Consider the following 9086-nt stretch of genomic DNA (forward strand, 5'->3'; position numbering starts at 1 on the left):
TCCTACACAAAGGGCTTTTATTTTCTTGAAGTGTGACACTAGTCATGAAGTTTTGGAACACAGGTGAGGTTTGGTGGGGTGAGGTCCAGAGCCGATGACCAAGAAAGGATTCTTGAGACGTCTTAGGTGCAAATGGTGGTTTTATTAAAACACAGGGACAGGACCCAAGGGCAGAAAGAGCTGCTCAGACAGAGGCATGGTTGCCTGGGAGATGAGGAAGGTGAGGACAGAGGGGGTGTCCAGAAGGACTGTCATATGCTAAAGAAGAATTTCAGGATAAGGGAGACCTGGTTATTGTAAAGTCAAGGCTGTTTTTGCCTCTAATGAGGGAAAGCATGAAGACAGTCGGGAGTTTCCTGGAGATATGTTACATTCCTCCTATCACACATCCTTGTCAGTGGGCTTTGGGCTTAGAAGAAATTCAGTTTTATTACACTTCCCTCCCCCTTAGCCTCCCAGAATTTTATGGAGGGGAGGGTGATGGTGATGTTAGGGCTTCCAGAAACTGAGGTATGGGTCTCTGGAAGTCAGGGTATTGATGAGAAAGCTTCTTCCTTCCTTGTAAGTCGCTAGGACATTCGTATATGGAGGGAGACTCCTGTCCTGCAGGACTGGGATCTCTATCAGTTAAGCATCGTTTTTCCTTTAGGGCAGCCAGGAGTGCATGAGGAATGTTACACATATGGCATGGGGAGAGGGTGTAGGGTGCCAGTTTCTGCTTTGTCCTAAGCTTGCCTTCTGCTCCCTCATCCCTAGGACAGGAGCTGGGAGTGAGGTGACATAGTTCAGAAGAAGTGGGGGTAGGAATTGTTGAGGCAAGTCTTGAAGGTGTGAAACGGTCATCCATTAGAGGGAAAGCAAACTCACCAGAGAGACAAGGGAATTTGAAGCCAGGGTTGAGTATCCACTGGAGAATTGTGGTCAAGTGTTTTAAAGTACAGCAGGTTGGCTCAGCTGTATGATTCCTTCCTGGTTTCTGGTGCATGCCGCTGGCATTGGTAGAATCATTTCTAAAGAAACAAAGCAAAAGAGGATAAGCCTTTCTTTCACAAACGATGATGAATCAAGTTTTGAACATGCTGGGTTTTGAGGCACAGGTGGGACATCAGTGAAATAGCATGAGTAGGTAGTCAGTTACATGGGCCTGGTGGGTAGGAAAGAAACAGATGGTCATATATCAGTGGGAGAGATGTTGGCTAGGGAATGGGAGCTGAAACCAAGGGCACAGTTGATATCACTACAAGAGAGGGTAGCTTGGAAGAGAAAGGTTAACTGAACCCCCGGGGAGACCCTGATGGGAATGTCACATGCATTTCTCAGGCATGCCAATGTTGACACAGATTACTGTAACTCCTGGGGGCCAGAAGCCATGTCTTTGAGATTCATTCATTCTCTGCCTCTGGCATAGCGTGGGCCACATTGAAGGTAATTCTAAAATTCATTCCGATTTGATTTCATTGCACTTTTCATTTACCAGAATCTTGTCATGGTTTGCTAGTGTATCATTTTCTCGAAAAGATTAAATAAGGACCATTTTACAAATATGAGATGGATGCCTGAAGGGATTTTGTTTAATTCATTCATTAGCTCGGGAACCACTAAGATGTTACCACCACTTCAAGCAAGAATCTCAAGGCAGACACATATACAATCAGTAATACTTAAACGAATTTGCTTTGATAGATGCAAATAGATATGCAAATAGAATGCAAATGGATGCAAAACTGCCTTCTACCAAAGGAAAGGGGGTCAACTGTACTTCCAGTGGACAAAATTCATTTACATATAGCTAGACAAGATCATCTGCATCCACATCAATTATGTACAATCTATAGAGTTGCAAAATAGCTCAAAGACAAGAAAGGCACAGAATATCCCATAGAATTGGTCAGCCCAGAAGGGTACATGAGACAACACCTGTTTTCCCTTGGAAGACACTATAATCTTTTAGGTTCATTTCAATGTCTTTCGTGATTTTGCCTATGCTTTAAAAGAAAAAAAAGTTACCCTTATCATTCTTATTAGTTTGAAAAAAAACTAATAAAATACTAGTCTGTTATAAAATACACATGGAAGAATGTTCTGGCACTATCATACCCAATTTGGGGTACTAATTGATTAGGAAGATGAGGCAGAATTTGGGAGCCCCTAGAATGAGTCTGTTTCCGGTTGGAATGGGAAACATTTAAGAATCAAACTAAATGATCTCAAATCCACTCTGGAATGAAACAGGTTATAAGGAAAATACAGAATATGTTGAAATGGACCTGTTGGCTCATTGTGAGCTTTGCTGGTCAAATGGAGACCTCTACCATGATGCTTGTCCTCCATGTCCCACCCATCCCATACCTGCTATCCTGGCACCAAAGGGCCACCAGACTTTAGGCTCGGTCTGCAGTTCCAAATGGAAACCCTCTGTTCCCACAGTAGTGGACAGGATGACTCTGGTTGCTGGTGGAAGCGTCAGCTGCTTTAGTCCAACAGTTCAAGAGAGGATCAGAAGAGCATAAGGACGATATTGGAAAAAAATGCTCAGAAGAATTTCCAGAACACAATATTTCTCTTTGCAATTTTTGAGTGTTCTGTAGCCAACCTGCCAAAAAAAAAATGTGAAAACTATAAATAGAGAGGAGTGGGAAGAAGAAATGAGGACCTGTCACAGTGCCAGCAAAAATAGGGAACTGAGAATTTTCCAGAGATTCAGAGTCAAAGGGGGTTAATATTTACTTAGAAAAGAAGTCGTGGGCACAAGCTCTAGGATGAAATGAAGGCAAGAGAGGCAAGTTAGGGAATCGAGAGAGAGAGAGAGACTTCAAGATAAAAAAAAGTCAACTTAAAGTCTCATTCCTCATTAAGGAAAGTACAGATCAGAGAAGAGGGGAGAGACTGGGATATAGTTGATCGCCGATTGTGTCTGGCTCTGATTAGAAGCTTTGTATCCACTTTTTAATTTCATCTTCCAGCCTTTTTCCTGGATTCCAGCTTCTATTTCCTATGAAATAGGTACCATCACCAAAGACGAGAGTCAAACATGTAACAGTAGTCAAATCTTTAACAGCGCGGACAACTAACTAACCAAAAGCTAGCCCGGGGACCCCTGCAGAGTCAAGTGTTACATGCCCAGTGCCTGGATCGCGAGGCCATGGTAGGGTCCAGGGTAGGGAGACACACAGCAGGTTCTGGCCAGAGGCTAGTCACCAAACTTTGTGTGGCTGAAGGGGTGTGTACCAGCTGAATGTCAGCTCCCAGATGAAACTGAGAGAAATGTCCTTTGGGAAGGTTTCCGCTGACTCTCTGCCTTTCCTTCATCCTCCCCAGGGTGTTCCATTAGCATTTGGGGTCTGGGGTCTTGCCTGTTGCTCCTGGCTTTTGTGGGCCACGCCACTGCCACAGCCAGGGCTCCAAGGGGCAGTGCACTGTATGGGCTCTTGACTGTTCCCTCCTGACTCTCGGAAGGAGAACAGGCAGCAGGGGTTTTCATTCTTTGTTGGCATCTACTCTCTTCAGCAACCCCAAGATCAGTACCCCAGGCTGCACAAGCTCAGGTTCATGTCTTTACCAAAGGCCAGCAATAATTTCAGAAAGGAATGACAATGAAGGTAAAAAACAGTTCAACTACTCGCTCATCTGGACTTCTAGAGCAGGTGGGGTTCCCAGACAACTTTGTTCCATCGGTCTGGCACCCTTGCCCCCCCTCTCGGTGCCTTGGTGATGAGTGTGGATCTTGCTGTTTGTGCTGCCTGAATTTGCCCTTGTCGCTTATTAGCACTGTGGCCCTAAAAGTCTGAGAGGCTAAAAGTCATGCCTCTCAGAGCCAATCGGAATAGCTTATTAGACCTATTGATTCTGGCATAGTGGGCCTGTGTGGAAATCTCTCTTCTTCATCCCTCCTCCTTCTCAGTCTTCCCCTCCTCCACCTCTTCCTCCTTCTTCTTTGATGTGTAATCCAAGGTATTTGGGGAGCAGGGAATGATGTGATGTTTGGGATTTACTTTAAAATATATTCCAGACCTCCCCTCTCCCCAAAAAACAAAAATACAGGCACTTTGGGGGCAGTAGAAGGAGGAGGGCCTATGAAACAGTTGGGGAAGCAGAGTGATAAGTACGCGGAAGGGCCGGGATCCTTCTGCTCTACACACTTTGGTGTATGCTTGAGAATTTTCATAATAAGAGTAAACAAACAAAGACCAAATAATGAGGCTTTCATTCTCTACATCCAAATGACCACAACAGGGCATAGAATGCACTTTCATAGTTGCTCCCCTGGCAATTTTTTCTGATTCTCCAAATAAGATTCCAGCTCTCATCCTACCTGTCATAGTCTCTGGATATTGACTGGGCACGTTTTCCTCAACAAGGCCTTGCCAGGCCCACTGCTAGGGAATGTATTGTTTCAGATTCTGTACTCAGGTTTTAAAGATTTTTATTTATTTATTTATCAGAGGGGGGGGGGGAGAGCGAGCACAGGCAGACAGAATGGCAGGCAAAGGCAGAGGGAGAAACAGGCTCCCTGCTGAGCAAGGAGCCTGATGTGGGACTCGATCTGAGGACCCTGTTATCATGACCTGAGCCGAAGGCAGCTGCTTAACCAAGTGAGCCACCCAGGCGTCCCTGTACTTTCGTTTAAAAAAAAAAAGTGACCAGTTTCCCGTTTGGAGTGACTCGAATGCAAGACTCACAGTAAGCCATTGTCTTGCTGTGTCCCATCCCTTTCTAAGGACTGCTCCTGCTATCTCTGGGAGATCACAGCATTCGGAGGGGCAGCCCAGTCCTGGGCCATTACAGCAAAGCTGCAGCCTGAAGGGCACGGGTGAGATCTGTGGTTTGAGCTGTCCGAGTCTCACGGAGAAAAAAAAAGAGAAATTAATCATCATTTGACCATGACATTCCCACTAAAAAGGAGGACTGTGGGAGAAAGAGCAAGGGAAGAGGAAAGAAAAATCTCAAAATAAAAGTGGGGTGGATGGCAGGAGGAGGAGAGGGTCTCGGAAATTGGGGGCGGAGTGGCGATCGAACCAACGCTAGCCACAAACACAGGATTCCGCCCATTAGTCTAGAGCGGACTGGACATAAACATGCTCGCACATCTACTTGTCGGCTGCGTTTTGTCGGCCGGCCCGGTAGCGAAGTGATTCTTTAAGAGCTCTGAGAACCCAAACTTGTGGCCGCCCCGCAGCTGAGCTGAAGTGGAGCTGGGAGCTGCCCAGACGACCCGAGGCTGCCAGCTGACCACCTTCCTCCCTAGAGATTGCTGGAGCCAAACTCAGCGGGGGAGAAGCCACACTCGCGGGTGGGTCCCGGGGCTAAGGGCGGAAGCCGGGTTCCCACAGAGGCCTCCGCGCCCAGGTGGCTGCAGCGGCGGCGCCCGGGACCATAGGCCTGACACCCGGACGCGCCCCCCTCTCTGGACAACCGGCCGCAAAAGTAAAAGGCCAGCATCCCGCCACGGCTAAGCAATCTCGGGAGAAGGTCCTGGAAGAGGTTCGCAGGCCGATTTTCCGAGGGAAAGGGCGAGGTGGGGAAGGAGGGCCCCTGACCCTCCCCGCCCTCCCTTCTCCCGCTCACCCGGCATCAACAGCGGCGGGGCTGCCCTGCAGAAACGTAGGCGAGGTTGTAGTGTCGCCCTCCGCCGCTCGGGGGCAGGACCACCTGCTGGCTCGACCGCAGCGGCCCGCAGGAGAAGCCGGAGGAGAGGCGCCGGAGGGCCAAGGAGGCAGGCGGAGGCAGGCAGAGGCGAGGCTGCGGCGTCCTCTTTCATTGGCCCGGCGGGGGCGCTGCCATGTTGGAGCAAGCGGTGCCTTCTGTGCGGTGGAAACGCCATGGCTTCACCGGTACCGTCCGGGAGCGCAGCCTCCTACCTTTCCTCCTCGCTCGAGTGTTGGTACTGAGAGGCGGCGGCCGGCGGGATGGAGAGAAGTAAGATGAACCTGCCCAAGGGGCCGGACACGCTCTGCTTCGACAAGGACGAGTTCATGAAGGTGCACGCCTGGGCTCTACTCCCCGGAGCCGGGCCGTGGGTGGCCTGCCCTCCTTGGCCCTCCGGGGCCTCTCCTCGGGCTTCTCCTGCGGGCTTCCTGGGCTGTCCCCGCCCCGGACGGGTCCTCGGCGGGGACCTCACTGCACTTCGCAGTGAGTCTCTTGGCCTCGGGTGGGCTAGGTGCAGCCTGGAGAAAGCACTCCTGTGAAATCGTGCACATTGAATGAAAAGGCCTGAAAGTTCAGGGCAAAACGCATCTCTGAACACACGTACTTACCAGGAATTGGGTCAAAATGCACTTAACCTAACGTTTATGCCTGACTTTCGTCTTAAGCTCCCGGAATGAGAAATCTGAAAGACTGTACTGTCCTTACTGGTTCTGGTCCAGTACTACAAAGCATACCAAGCTCCTTTTCTAAAGTTGCCCTACTTCTCTTGGTGAGGTCAGCCTGAAGTTGGCAGCAGATAACTGTAGGACATAAACTTACAGAATAGAAATTTAAACTGAAAAGACTTTACTGACAGGAAAGGTTCATCAGACATAGCCTTGAAAATGTCCCAAGGTTTGAATTAGAGCCAGGAGGAGCTTTATCTGTTTTCTGTATCCCTCTGGGTCTGTACTTAAACTATCAAAACGTATATGTTTAATTTCTAAGGATTGGGATTTAGTAGCTGGTTTCAGTGTTAAAAAGTTTTGGCTTTGTAGGTACCTAAAATTATGAAAAGAGTTTGAATTTCTTACTTTTTTATGGCTTCAAGTCACAATATGTTTTTTTCTTTTTTGGGTTAACCAGCTAGTTCCTTTTTGATATTTGCATTCAGATCACATCTCCCAAACTCTGGCTTTAAAAGTGCTTATGTCTGGATCCTCTGCGGTGTGGCCATATCATTTTTAATATGTAGGGATGTCTAGACGAAGGTATATTGTACTCTTGTTCTTGTATGGTGATGTTAAGCCACTGTAATAAAAGGTGTAAATTGAATGGAGTGTCTGAAGGAGAGCACAGAGTGAATTCTCTGATCCAGAAACCTCTTGTTAATGAAGGACACGTGATGAGGAGAGAGGTCATTGGAAGAAGAAAAGGCACACACACAGACTTAAAGAATGTCAAAGCACGGAAGTCTCTTTAGCTTGTCTGTCTTTGGACTTCGTCAGGCTTTCTTTGGGCCTAACACTAGCATTTTCTCGCACTTCCTCGCCCCGCCATCTTTCTCACTCTGAGCTGACAGAATGCCTTTGGTCAAAGCAGCTTTGAAAATAGAAATCTCAAAATAGCAGTTCTAAAGTAGGACTTAGAGGTAGGAAGAGAGCAAACTGGGAAAGTGGCTAGAATGCCAGCAATTCCATATTCTTTCAAGGCTCTGACATTTCAGAATATAATGTATAATTTGTAGTGTTAATGAACGTGACCCCTTCATACATAGAAGGAAAATACATGGAACAGCTGTTCTGTGTAAAGTGGTATTGATCTTCTATGTGGGAGCTGGAGATAAAGGTTATATGCAATTTGTGTTTCCGTCAGAGAGATGTTAAGTTACAGTTCCGAGGCAGAAATGAGTGAAGAGCTTGCTGTCGGGGTTGTATTTCTACATAGGTGTCTTGTTTGGCACATTTTGGAATGAGACTGGGATGGTAGAAAGGGAGATGGGGTGGGGCTGCGGGTTGCACCTTGGACACTGCATACATTGAGGGGTCCACGTTGATGCAGTCTTCATGGTAGAGCTGCAGTCAGGTTTACAGCAGGAAGTTGCATGTTCATATCTGTTGAGTTTGAGCTGACTGGTGGCAAGAGACTACTTAAAAAGTCATGTTTATGAGATCTAATGAGAAATAGAAGGGGAAAGGTATGCAAAAGAGGTAGGTGATCAAAGTGCAGGAATGGCAGATGGGGAAGGGTCACCTGGGGCAGAGGCACTGGCAACATCATACTTTGTCGGCTTAGAAATACGAAAATCCTTTGGGTTGACAGCCAAATAATAGATGAGCAGGACATAAGGTATTGGTAGTAGGGGGAGAAAGTGGCATAACAGATAAATTAGACCATTTACATGGGTGTGCTATTGACATCACATGTAGCCTTCCTCTTCCATCTCAACATATGACTTCATCTCCAGTCGTACAGAAAAATTAGCAGCCATCCCATGGGACCTCCTCCATCCTGCTGATCATGAGCCCATTCTTGTATTTGTCCCCTTCTCCTCCTCGCCTGGTACGGGGAGGGGCTCTCCTTCCTCCTCGGGTTCAGTCTCCACTCTGGCACGGAGTCCATGCCCTCCCACCCTTCCAGGAGCCTGCGAGGATCCTCTCCCCTGCACTCCTTCCCATCATGCGCTCCTGTTTGTTTCTCTCCCACTTGACTGCCCCACCTCTAGGTATTGCCCTGTCACTGTCGTGCATCACAGCCAGTGCTCAGGGGTTGACTTGACTTTCCCACCTTCCACCATTCAGGCCCTGTCATTCCACTAAAGAGTTCTTACCAAAACTGTTTCTAAGTCAGCACACCCGACCTTTCTCTGTCTCCTTACTCGACATCGCAGTAGACCAAATGCTCTGCATTGCTTCCTGTCTTTCTTCTACCTGTCTGATGTGTCTCCTGTGCAAAGTCATGCTCCTGGTAGCCACTGAATGCTAATTATGGGCTCAGCCCCGTGTTCCTTTCTTTCCCTAGATGACCTTTTGTGCAGCTTCATGACCACCTATCAGCAGGTAAGGCAGATTCCTGTCTCTGGCCCACACGCCTCCTGAGCACCAGTTCTGTGTATCGGACTTGCTGACCTTTCTTCTCGGATGTGTCTGTGGCCCCTCAGACTCATCAGGTTCAAGAAGGAATTCATGAGCACCTCCTCCACTGAAAACCACCTTTCTTATTCTATTGCCTCTCTCAGTAAACACTTCATCCGTTTAGCCTGGAGTCGGGAAACCAGAAGTCAACTCCTACTCTGTCACCTTTCCAAAATCTAGTCTGTCACACCAAGTCCTGTGGATTTCGCTTCCTAAACCTCTTGAGTCCATATACTTCTTTCCATCTCTTCTTGTACCTTTGCAGTGCGCCCTTGCCATCACACCGTAGAAGCTTCTCACCCAGTCTCCATGCACCTTCCTTGTCTT

The 9086-nt window shown here is 47.8% G+C and overlaps 1 long non-coding RNA gene across 1 annotated transcript; it reads right to left on the minus strand.

The window, feature by feature from the left end:
• Window positions 1-330: 330 nt before the first annotated feature.
• On the minus strand, window positions 331-5659 carry LOC131826863 (uncharacterized). The gene is made up of 3 exons (XR_009351785.1): window positions 5566-5659; window positions 2350-2593; window positions 331-1010 (listed from the first exon to the last, which is right to left on the minus strand). It is a non-coding gene; the product is annotated as an uncharacterized LOC131826863 (long non-coding RNA).
• Between the last annotated feature and the right edge of the window lie 3427 nt (window positions 5660-9086).

This window comes from Mustela lutreola, chromosome 3, assembly GCF_030435805.1.
Source record: "Mustela lutreola isolate mMusLut2 chromosome 3, mMusLut2.pri, whole genome shotgun sequence".
Lineage (NCBI taxonomy): Eukaryota > Metazoa > Chordata > Mammalia > Carnivora > Mustelidae > Mustela > Mustela lutreola.